This window comes from Eretmochelys imbricata, chromosome 7 (genome assembly GCF_965152235.1).
Source record: "Eretmochelys imbricata isolate rEreImb1 chromosome 7, rEreImb1.hap1, whole genome shotgun sequence".
Lineage (NCBI taxonomy): Eukaryota > Metazoa > Chordata > Testudines > Cheloniidae > Eretmochelys > Eretmochelys imbricata.
In genome coordinates this window covers 48,565,565-48,578,110 of record NC_135578.1, presented here as the reverse complement: position 1 = coordinate 48,578,110, position 12,546 = coordinate 48,565,565, and positions in this window count along the sequence as shown.

The following is a 12,546-nucleotide window of genomic DNA, read 5'->3' as shown; positions in this document are numbered from 1 at the left end:
TGCCACAATCTGCACAAAGCGCCAAAACTCCCTCCCAGAGTCTTGGGCAGGCGGGCTCCGGGCACCGTCAAAATTTCTACAAACCTGCCACCCCTGCGCGTGTGGGACTTCAAAGGAGCTTGAGTGGGTGCCAGTAACACTCTAGCTAGGTGGGGCTGGGGGCGCCAGGCAGGACAGAAGCCTGAGCGGCTGCAGTTGAGCTGAGGACACCACTGCAGGGAGCGAGACTGGGTCTTGCAGGAAGGAAAGTAACTGAACCAAGCGCTGAACCTGGCTCCTGAAAAGAGACCTTGAACGGGGGTTGGAGCCTGGGAGGCCAGTGTGTTTGGACTGAACTGCGCCCCAGAAGTTAATTACCGTTGGACTGTGATGTGCAGATTGTGAGGGGCCTCCTGAGAGAAGGAAATGGAGGCAGGGTGTCTGCAGAGCCACAAGGCTGTGCTCAGGAGGCAGCGGTCTGATTAGATGGATCCACACAGTAGTCCTCTCCCAGCCCAGCTTCGAAGCTTACTGCTCCCAATGGGCCAACGTCAGAGCAGAGTTGAGGGGGTCCCAACAGGGATTACATTCAGCCTTCCACAGCCAGAAGGAAGGTGGTCTTGAGGGGGAATAAAAGGGTAGAAACACTGGGGGAATATCCATTCTCCCCCCACACACGCCCCACACCCTATGAGAAGCAGAGAAAAGAGACAAGAAAATGCAAGGTAGAAATGGAACCCACAAGTTGTATCCACACCACCTAAGTCTGGAGCACAAAGTGGGTGTCGTTTAGCTCTTCAGAGGGCCCCCAGACTCATGACACCAGAGTGCCGCTGCCCCTGTAGCCCACACACGCACGTGGCTCGTGGCTCGTCCATGATTTTCGAAGGTCCCTGGCACCGCACGCAGCAGATTCCTGAGGCCTTGGCGGTTCATGGGAGTTCTTGTTGAGATGAGCCAGCCCCCCCGAAATTGCTCAAATAGCGTGCTGCCCACACCATCTCCGGGAGGCATTCGTCTGTGCTGAGCGGATGGCTGAGCTCCCTGGGGCTCTGAGCAGCCTCCCCCATGCCTAAGAAACATGTTCAGTATTAATAATAGCCACGACTCTTCGCTTCCAACTGTAAGGAAAAGGCCTTTGTCTGCAGCCATATTGTAAAGCCTAAACGGGTCCTGTCACGGAATGTGGGGGAGTCCAGGCCCTGCACCCCTCTTCCTGGGATTCACTGGGACTCTCAGCCAGCCAGTAAAACAGAAGGTTTATTGGACAACAGGAACACAGTCCAAAACAGAGCTTGTGGGTACACCCAGGACCCCTCAGTCAAGTCCTTCTGGGGGAGCAGGGAGCTTAGACCCCAGCCCTGGGGTTCCCTGTGTTCCTCCACCCAGCCCCAAACTGAAACTAAACCCCCCCAGCAGGCTCTCTCCTGTAGCCTGTCTTCACATTCCTGGGCAGAGGTGTCACATCCCCCTCCCCCTCCTGGCTCAGGTGACAGGCTCTCAGGTCTCCCATCCCCAGGGCACATTCCCAGGTCAACACTCCCCTCTCCCTGCTGAGTCACATCGTCACAGGTCCCCCAGATGGACCTGATCCTGACTGGCCATCAAGAAAAGTTCATCTGTCTTACTGGGAGTGGTGAGCACTCTATGTGTAGCGTGTGCAGTCTGGTTTTAGTGATTGTTAATAAATAGAGGTTATGTAGTATATTACTGTGTAAGGCTCTTTCCTTGGTAAAAAACCCCATAAACCCACAAAAGATTAAGCCCTGAGTCCACAGGGAAAGGGTGTTTGCCTGGAGCCCATGGAACCCTCATCCCTAGGACAATGCATGCCTTCCATGCCTTCTGGCCAATGGGGTCTGCTTCTGATCCCTTCCCTCAGAGGGCTCTTCCAAATCCTTCTCCACAGTAGTACCTGTGCAGAGAGCCTCAACACAGTTTCACACCTCTGTGTGCATTGGGGGTACATAGGTTCTCCTCTTTCTTCTTCTGGAGACCACCTGCTGCCAATATTCTTCCCTGTTCTGTACTGCACTCTCTGATTCTTCAGCAAATTGTACTTCCAGCCATAGGCGCCAACTTCTGCTGGTGCCAGTGGGTGCTCAACCCTCCTCTGCCTCTGGCCCCGCCCCGACTCCACCCCTGCCCCCCTCCCACCGCTGCCACACCCCCGTTCCAACCACTTCCCCAAAGTCCCCGCCCCAGCCCCGCCTGTTCCCCTGAGTGAGCCATGTTCCTGCTCCTCCCCCCTCCCTCCTGGAGCTTGTTATGCCATGAAACAGCTGTTTTGTGGCGGCAAGCCCTGGGAGGAGAAGCAGGGATGCGGCATGCACAGGGGAGGAGGTGGAGGTGAGGTGAGGTGGAGCGGGGGGGCAGGGCGGGGAGTTTGGCTGCCAGTGGGTGCAGAGCACCCACTAATTTTTCTCCAGCCCCGGAGCACCCATGGAGTTGGTGCCTATGCTTCGAACACCAAACACTGACTTCTATCCAGAAAATTGTCATGTTCTCTGATGCAACGCAGGGTTGATACTTGATTCTCTCTAGTCCTTTAACCTTCTCTTCCAACATGCAGACCAGGAGGCAAGCTCAGCAAGTCTGAAGCCTTGGCTACACTTGTGAGTTACAGCGCAATAAAGGAGCCCCGGGCACACTAGCTCACTACCCGTCCACACTGGCAAGGCACGTAGAGCGCTCTGACTCCACGGCTACAGCGCTGCTGGTCTCCACCTCGGCGAGTGGAATAACGTTTGCTGCGCCCGGCTGGAGCACTGCGGCGCCAGTGTGGACGCCCTGGTCTGTTAGTGCGCTCTGATTGGCCTCCAGAAGTGTCCCACAATGCCTATTCTAGCCACTCTGGTCATCACTTTGAACTCTACTGCCCTGCCCTCAGGTGACCAACTGTCAGACCCGCCCTTTAAATTCTCTGGGAATTTTGAAAAATCCCCTTCCTGTTTGCTAAGCCAGGCGTGGAGTGCTCTCAGCGAATCTTTCCAGGTGACCATGCCTCTACGCTCCAGGCGAGCCCCAGTATGGAGCAATGGCGAGGTGCTGGATCTCATCAGTGTTTGGGGGGAGGAAGCTGTCCAGTCCCAGCTGCGCTCCAGCCCTAGGAATTATGATACCTTCGGGCAGATATCAAGGGGCATGAGGGAAAGGGGCCATGGCCAGGATGAAGGAGCTGCGGAATGCCTACCGCAAAGCCCGCAAGGCAAACAGCTGCTCCGGTGCTGCCCCTGCAACCTGCCGTTTCTACAAAGAGCTGGGTGTGATACTTGTGGGTGACCCCACCTCCACTCCGAGTACCACCATGGACACTTGAGAGCCCAGAGCAACAAGGCAGGAGGAGGAGGAGCAAAGCAGGACCGAGGGTGCTGACGAGGAGGAAGACACCCCGGCATCCCTAGATGGATGCAGCCCGGAGCTGTTCTCAAGCCAAGAGGAAGGTAGCCAGTCGCGGTGGCTGGTATTTGGGGAAGGACAAACACCAGAGGAGTTCCCGGTAAGTGGCTTTTATTTTGGGAAGGAAGTTATTCGGTGCAGGCTCTTGGGGCGAGGAGGGTTAGGGCTGCATGCATGACTAGATGCAGAATAGGGTGTTGATGTGCTCTCTCACATCGAAGAAATCGGCCTCAGTGATCTCTTCAAAGGTCTCATCCAGAACTTGGGCAATGCGCTTGTGCAGGTTTCTCGGGAGAGCCCCTGTGGTCCTTGTCCCAGTCAGCCTAACATGTCCGTGCCACTGTGCCGTGCGGGGCGGGGGGACCATTGTCGCACACAGGCAAGCTGCATATGGGCCAGGGCGGAAGTCACATTGCAGTAGAAGATCCTCTCTTGCTTCCCAGGTCACCCTCAGCAGCGAGATATCTTCCAGGACGAACTCCTGTGGAAAATGTAGGGACAGTGTTCAGTATAGGGGCCCCCTGCCGCTGTTGGCTCTCCCCAAGCCATAGAAACCCAGAGGACAGTACAGCCGTGAAACAATCAGTCACACTTGACCCTGTGCTTACTCACCATTTTGAGGCTCCCGTGGGTTGTGTGTGCTCGCTTTGGGATGGGCAAATTATGCTATTGTGTAGATTGTGCTTGCCCTTAAGTACTGGGGAATCATTGCTCTGTCTGATGTGAACAATGCTGCCTCTGTTAAGTGTTACATTTTGCCTTTATAGATACAGCCTTGAGATCTCAGCCATCCGTGTTATCACCGGTCAAAAGATTCCAAAGAATCAGAAAGAGGCCACATAGAAGCAAGGAAGACATGTTGCATGAAGTAATGCAGCATTCAAGTAGTGAAATCAAAAAGTGCAGGAGTGGCAGGAGAGTGAAAGGAGGGTCCGCCAGCAGAATGCGGATCGCTGGCACCAATGCACGGAGCGGCTGGTAAGCATCATGGAGCGCTAAGCGGACTCGATACAGGTGCTCGTAGCAATGCAGGCAGAGTGCTACTGCGCTCGCCCCCACCCCCCCTGCAGCCCTTGTCCCTTTCCCTTGTGCCCCCATGTCACCTCCAACACACTTTCCCCAACATCCGAGTTCTTATCACCACCACCTGCCTCCAACACCTGTAGCTTCACCACCCAGCCCTGAAAACTAAGACCCTTACCCACTGCACTCAACCCCCATCACCATGCAGTATAGCCATCCTGAAGTGCAGCACTCATTGCACGGCACTCCAGACAGGACATACGCAAATCTGTGATTGTACCGTTCCTCATCCCCTTGCCCTTTCTGTTTCCCAAGCAGTTGTGTCTCTTTTCAGTAAATGAATTTTCTTTTCAATAAATGTATTTTTTGGCTTTGAAAACATTCTTTATTATTGGATAAAGTAAAAGATACCTTAGCCCAGGAAAGAAACAGGCACTGCAAGTCAGTGTAGAAAACACAGATTCCTACTAACGTTGGAACCACTGCACTTCACTCCCGTGCAGGGCACCAGATATTACTGGTGGCTTTCAGCCTCAAATTGCTCCCTCAAGGCATCCCTAATCCTTGCAGCCCCACACTGGGCCCCTCTAATAGCCCTGCTCCTTGGCTGTTCAAATTCAGCCTCCAGGTGTTGAACCTCCGAGTTCCATGCCTGAGTGAATCATTCACCCTTCCCTTCACAAATGTTATGGAGGGTACAGCACGCAGATATAACCCCAGGGATGCAGTCAATGGTCAGATCCAGCCCAGCTTCCCATACAGAGAGCGCCAGCGGCCCTTTAAACTGCCAAAAGCACACTCCACAGTCATTCTACACTGGCTCAGCCTGTTGTTGAACCACTCCTTGCTGCTGTCAAGGCTCCCTGTGTAGGGTTTCATGAGCCACAGCATTAAAGGGTAAGCGGGGTCTCCAAGGATCACAATGGGCATTTCGACTTCCCCTACAGTGATCTTCTGGTCTGGGAAAAAAGTCCCAGCTTGCAGCTTCCTGAACTGGCCAGTGTTCTGAAAGGTGTATGCGTCATGCACCTTTCTGGGCCAGACTGTGTTAATGTCAATGAAACACCTACGGTGGTCCACAAGTGCCTGGAGAACCATAGAGAAATACCCCTTCCGATTAATGTACTCGGAGGCTAGGTGGGCTAGTGCCAGAATTGGAATATGTGTCCCATCTAGCGCCCCTCCGCAGTTAGGGAAACCCATTTGTGCAAAGCCAGCCACAATGTCATGCATGTTACCCAGAGTCACGGTTCTTTTGAGCAGGATGCGATTAATGGTCCTACAAACTTGCATCAACACGATTCCAATGGTCAACTTTCCCACTCCAAACTGGTTAGCGACCGATTGGTAGCTGCCTGGAGTTGCCAGCTTCCAGATTGCAATAGCCACCCGCTTCTTCACCGTCAGGGCAGCTCTCAATCTCGTGTCCTTGCGTCGCAGGGTGGGGGCGAGCTCCTCACACAGTCCCATGAAAGTGGCTTTTCTTATCCGAAAGTTCTGCAGCCACTGCTCATCATCCCAGACTTGCATGGCGATGTGATCCCACCACTCAGTGCTTGTTTCCTGAGCCCAAAAGCGGCATTCCATGGTGGTGAGCATGTCCGTGAATGCCACAAACAAACTCATGTCATGTGCGTTACTCAAGTCGATATCGTTGTCGGAGCCCCCACTGTCACTTTGGATCATAAGGAATAACTCGACTGCCAAACGTGACGTGCTGGCGAGACTAGTCAGCATATTCCTCAGCAGTTCGGGCTCCATTCCCACAGACCGAAAGGGAAGACAGTACAAAAAATGTTGCAAGATGGCGCCAAATATGGATGGAAGCAAAGGGAATGCTGGGATGCGAACCGATGCATCATGGGGCGTTGGAATAGGACCCAGAATGCCCCGCTCCCTCATTCCCACAAGCCACAGCGCCAGAATGGGAAGAGGTGCTCTGTGGGATAGCTGCCCACAATGCACCACTCCCAATGCTGCTGCAAGTGCCGCAAATGTGGCCACACCAGTGCACTTGCAGGCGTCAGTGTGGTGTCTGAGTAACCGAGAATTTTGTGCAGGTAACACTCCCAATAGGTGTAGGGACCTGATCCGGGCCCCGCTGTGCTGGGGGCTGAACAAACACAAAACAAAATGACCGCTCCAGCCTCATGGTCCCTGCACTCTAAGTATAAGACAGATGGGTGCAGCGGACAGTGGAGCACATTCGATTTTTGTGAGTGTGTTTTTTCCTCTCTTAGTGAGGCTACAGGACAGTGTTAAGGATGGTTGGGTGCACTTGTTATCTTAACATGTTTGGATTTTTGAAAGTGTCACCTTAACTCTGAATTCCCTGGGTCTATAGTCCTTAGTCTGGGGATCATTATAACACCTGCCTAATATATGTCACCCTACTGAGACATACCTGTTGGTCATCACAAAGGTTATTGGCTGGGAATTTCCTTAACTTTCTGTAAATGATTTAAAAATCCACACACGAGCACTAATCCCTGAAGCCCAAAGGGAACACTCCCATGTCATGTTTTGAGATTCGTAGCAGAGGTCTGTCCCAGATCCTCATGAGCAGCCTTGTTCTCCACCCATCAGGGCTGCTGTGAGGGCAATCCAAGCCTCTGAGCTCGGCATCCCCAGGGTGCTCCAAGATTCTGGAGCCTGAATGGAGTCCAGCCACTGCCCTGGTCTCAGTGTCCCTAGGCACACTCAGGGCACAGACCTCACATCTGGCCACCACACCTCCAAGTGCTGGAACCCACTGTCCAGCCGCCTGCCCTTTGGGGTGCAGCGCTGACCCTTCATACTCCCCAGTGCATGAACACACCCCGCTCCACCTAAAGGGTGTGATGTTTACAGTTTAACTCTCTCGGGGGCACACTGCGGTTGTGAAGCAGTCGACACACATTGCCCAGTCTTATGCTCTTGCTTTACGGATAAAGTACAGGACATACCTATAAAGCAATGAAACACCCGAAGTGTTCTGTCCCTCACTAGCTCACCCTTCCCTTGGGGAACATCTGTGTTCTGGCAGGCTGGCACCCCCTTGCCTAGCCTGCCCCTGCCATGGCCTCCCTCTTCTTCATCTGCTGCAAAAATGCTCTCTCCCCATTTTCCCTCCCTGCTGGGGTCACCTGCTTCTTTGGTTCTTCCTTTTGGTATTTGCACTGCTCTCAGCCCCGTGCCCACTTCAGACAAGGGAAAGAAGTGTCTTCTCCCAGGTAGAGCAGCCCCACTGTCGCAAAGTGTTTTAATTTAGTGGCTACCACCGCAGATTTGTGAAAAACTATGCTACGATTATAAAGCCTCTGAACAATCTTACCAGGGGACATCAGTCCAGCAAGAAAAAATCTAAGACCAAGAATAAGGGGAGGTCCCCAAAGCCTCCTGTGCAGAGACACTATGGCCCCTTTGAACCATTTGGGCCACAGTGGGATGAGAGATGTGAAAGGGCTTTTCGAGAAATCATTACTTGCCTAACTCATGCTCCAGTCCTAGTTTTTGCTGACCCAAGCAAACCATTTATCCTGCATACTGATGCCAGTTTGGAGGGGTCTGGGAGCAGTCCTGTACCAGGAAGAGGAAGGCAAACGTAAACCTGTAGCCTTTGCCAGCCGAGGATTATCTGATAGTGAAACTCGCTATCCCACCCACAAGCTGGAATTCTTGGCCTTGAAATGGGCCATCACTGAGAAATTTCAAGACTACTTGTATGGTGCTCAGTTCCAGGTGTGGACAGACAACAATCCACTGACTTATGTGTTAACAAGTGCTAAGCTGGATGCTACAGGGCAGAGATGGGTGGCCGCCTTGGCTAACTATGAGTTCAGCATTCAGTACCAATCAGGGAGAAGCAATGTAGATGCAGATGCATTGTCCAGGCATCCGCAGGCTCCAGAAGTTGCTGTGATACCCACAGATGGAGTGAGAGCTATTTGCAGTGTGAGTCACCGAGAACCAGAGGCCCGTGAGAGCCTTCAGGGATGTGTTGCAGAAGCTTTGGGCCTGCCCCCTGAATGCATGCCTTCTGCTTCAGTGAACTATATTGCATTGGACCAATCTCCTTTGCCCATACTCAATGAGGCTGACTGGCAAGAAGCCCAGCAGCAAGATATTGACATTCGTGATACACTACTTGCCAAAAGGGAGGGGTGAAGCTCAGCTGCGGTTGTCCCACCTAACCCAGAGGGTAAACTACTATTGAGAGAATGGACCAAACTAAAACTGATTCAGGGAGTGCTACACTGAATGACCACCGACCCTTTACAAAAACAATGAGCACAACTAGTACTGCCAAAAAAGTACAGAGCCCTGGCCATGAGGGCCCTGCATGATGACTTTGGGCATTTAGGGATGGAGAGGACCCTGGAACTTATTCGTAGTAGGTTCTATTGGCCCCGAATGGCTGAAGATGTTCACAGGAAATGTGAGACTTGCGCTCTATGTGTTCAAAGGAAAACTCTGTCCACGAGGGCTGCATATCTCAAGAACATCACCAGCAACAAACCTTTGGAATTGGTATGCATTGATTTCTTGTCTGTAGAGGTAGACAAGAGGAATGTTGGGAACATTCTAGTAGTGACTGACCATTTTACACGGTATGAATAGGCATATCCCACACATGATCAGAGGGCCACCACCGTCGCTCGAGTATTGTGGGACAAATATTTCTCAGTCTATGGATTCCCGGCTTGGATACACTCTGATCGGGGCAGGATTTTGAGAGTCACCTTCTGAAGGAGGTGCTGAAGATAGCAGGAATTAAAAAGTCTAGGACAATGCCTTATCACCCCCAAGGTGATCCTCAGCCAGAGAGGTTCAACCGAACCCTACTAGATATGTTGGGAACTTTGCGACCAGAGCAGAAGGCAAACTGGAGCCAGCATGTCGCATTTCTGGTGCATGCCTACAATGCCACAAAGAACGATGCTATGGGAGTCACCCCATATCTCTTGATGTTTGGGCGAGAACCAAGATTACCCATAGACTTGTGCTTTGGTGTATCAGAGGATGGAGATAGCTATGAAACTCATCAGCAATATATATCCCGACTAAGAGAAAAGCTGTGGGATGCTTATCACTTAGCTACCGCTGCGGCTCGGAAGAACGCAGATCGCAATAAACATCGATATGATGCTAGAGTGCGTTCGCAGGAGCTCCAGCCAGGGGACAGAGTCCTGCTGTGAAATTTGGGTATTGCTGGCAAACACAAGATAGCTGACAAATGGAAGGCAATACCTTACTTGGTGATGGAAAAGCTGGGAGACCTGCCGGTCTACAAGATCAAACCTGAAGAGGGTACAGGGCAAACAAAGACAGTGCACAGAAACCTTTTGCTCCCTGTGGGTGAATTAGTAAGTACCCCTTATGAGATGGGCTATAACGGGGCAACCAGGCAGGATGAAGGTGCTAGACCAAAGCCACCATCCAACATGGACAGCCAGCTCCCTGCAGCTAACCTACCCCCATGCAGCACATCCGAGAGCAAGTCTGAGGAGAAAGACACAACCCTGGTATATCCTGGAATGGAGACAAGATTTCAGTCTCGATCAGCTGAACCAAACGAGAGTTTTCCCTCTTCCGCCCTAAACCCCATGGCAGAATTATTTGGGCCCATTTCTGACACCCCTGTGCCGCTGATGAGACCCCCGTGTGATGACACGCACAGGTTATTGGACAGTGGAGACACACAGGTAGAGGATGTCATGGGCACCTTGGACCCTCTAGCGTTAGAACTAGGAGTGCAGGGGCCTACACCAGTAGCCAAGGGACCTCAAAGGAAGACTCTCCATCCGTCACTCAAGAGGACATTCCCCCTACCACGGCAACAGAGATTCTCAATAGATGAGACAGGGTGATAAGACTAGTAAAACGGTTAATTTATGATGCACCTGGGGTGACTAGTGAGGAGCCAATACATTTAGTACACAGGCTTGTGGAAGCTAAAGTGGGCTTCCTGAGGCCCTTTGGAGGAAACCAATGAGTTGGTATAAAGGGAGTGTGATTTGTCGGGACGACAAATTCTCGGCTGGGGGAAGGATGTAAGCAGAGTCAGGATGAGCTCCACCCTGACATCTGGTGGTGAGGTGTGGCAAGTTGTGGAAAAGAACTTCAGGGGCGGATCTCATTTGCATAGGCACACCCACCCCGCCTAGAATGAGGCCATAGCTGCCCAAATGGTCACTTTGGCTGCTGTGGGATCCCCAGTGTCTCTGTTATTGGGGCAGGAAGAATAAATTGTTATTACCCTGATTATGGGAATCAAGGACAGTGGAACTGTACTTGGCCTTTTGTTATGATGGAGGGACTCGCCATCAACTTAGTAGCACTCGCTAGGCAAGGGACATGGGTTCTAAAACTCTGTGACTAGAAAGAGGCTGGGGGCAGGTATTAATACTTGGTGGCATGTGTCCCTTGGTGAGGGCCTTACATGCTAATTGCACTTCCTCCTCTCTCCACTGTGGAATATCAGAGCTAATTTTGATTCCATTAGGAGTCTAGTTACAGGCTGCTGAGCTCACTTTGGGCTAATGGTGCACCAGCACTGAGGCTCCCCTACCACAAGCTGAACTCGCTGAGTGTTGTGTTAAGTAGTGGGGGAGCCTTAAGATAAATTGTGGAGCAGTTTGCAGGACAGCTGGAGTGCCTTGTGGACAGGCTGGTGGAGCAGTTCATAGGATGGCGGGAGCTGCTTGTGGGACGCGGAGCGGACCCTAGTGAAGCAGTTTGTGGGGTGGCTGGTGGAGCGGAGCAAAGGCCTATGGAGCTGTGGGGCGGTCAGCTTCGGATCACGTAAGGTGCCCCTTACCTCTCTCTCCCCCCCACCTCATCTCTACCCAGGTTGGGAGGTAAAGCTCTGCAGATAAACTTTCAAACTCTGGGGCTGCCCTGACCAGGGACAGAGAATTTTGGGTCATTGGACTTTTGGGACTTTGGGTGATTTGGGGTTGCTGGACTCAAGAACCAAAGGGAAAGGGCATGCCCCAATTTGCTTGGGGTGGGTTTTGCTCATGGGTTGTGTTATGAATCCTGTTGGTGGTGTTTCCCCAACATAATGCCACATTGTTTCTCTCTGTTTTAAAAGGCTTTTTGCTACACTCAGACTATGTGCTTGCGAGAGGGGAAGTATTGCCTCTTGGAGGCGCCCAGCGGGGGTGGTATATATTTGTCCCAGGTCACTGGGTGGGGGCTCGAGCCGGTTTGCATTGTGTTATTGGAATGGATCCCCTAGATATTGAACCCGGCCCTTGTTGCTGCCAACTCTGATGGGCAGAAGGGTTACACTTGGCATGCTGATTGCCAGAGACATGGCACAGCCCTGCAAACTCCTGGGGCATCCACATACACATTGACATTCCCTGACGCTCATTTCATAAAATTATCCCCAGAAGTGGTACAGACAGAAGCCCCCCTGCCCCCACAATTCATCACAGAATCAACCCTCCATTGTCTTTTAAAAACATTGACTGGTAAGGACAGAGCCACCGATATGCTGATATGATTCGGCCTCAACTGGAGTATTGTGTCCAGTTCTGGGTACCACATTTCAGGAAGGATGGGGACAAATTGGAGAAAGTCCAGAGAAGAGCAACAAAAATGATGAAAGGTCTAGAAAACATGGCCTATGAGGGAAGATTGAAAAAAATTGGGCTATTTTAGTCTGGAGAAGAGAAGACTGGGAAGGGACATGATAACAGTTTTCAAGTACATAAAAGGCTGTTACAAGGAGGAGGGAGAAAAATTGTTTTTGTTAACCTCTCAGGACAGGACAAGAAGCAACAGGCTTAAATTGCAGCAAGGGAGGTTTAGGTTGGACCTTAGGAAAAACTTCCTAACTGTCAGGGTGGTTAAGCACTGGAATAAATTGCCCAGGGAGGTTGTGGAATCTCCATCATTAGAGATTTTTAAGATCACATTAGACAAACACCTGTTCAGGGATGGTCAGACAATGCTTAGTCCTGCCATCATGGGGCCTGTCCGCATGCAGCCCCGCCAATGGCCCCACTCCATTGTGCCCCTTCCCCCTGCGGCCCCGCTCCACTCCACCAACACTCAGTCCCATTCTTCTCTCCCCCACTGCATCCCCACAACCCACTCCTTTCTGACTCTGCCCCCCCCCCTGCAGTCCCAAGACCAGAGAAGCTCTGTTTCCCC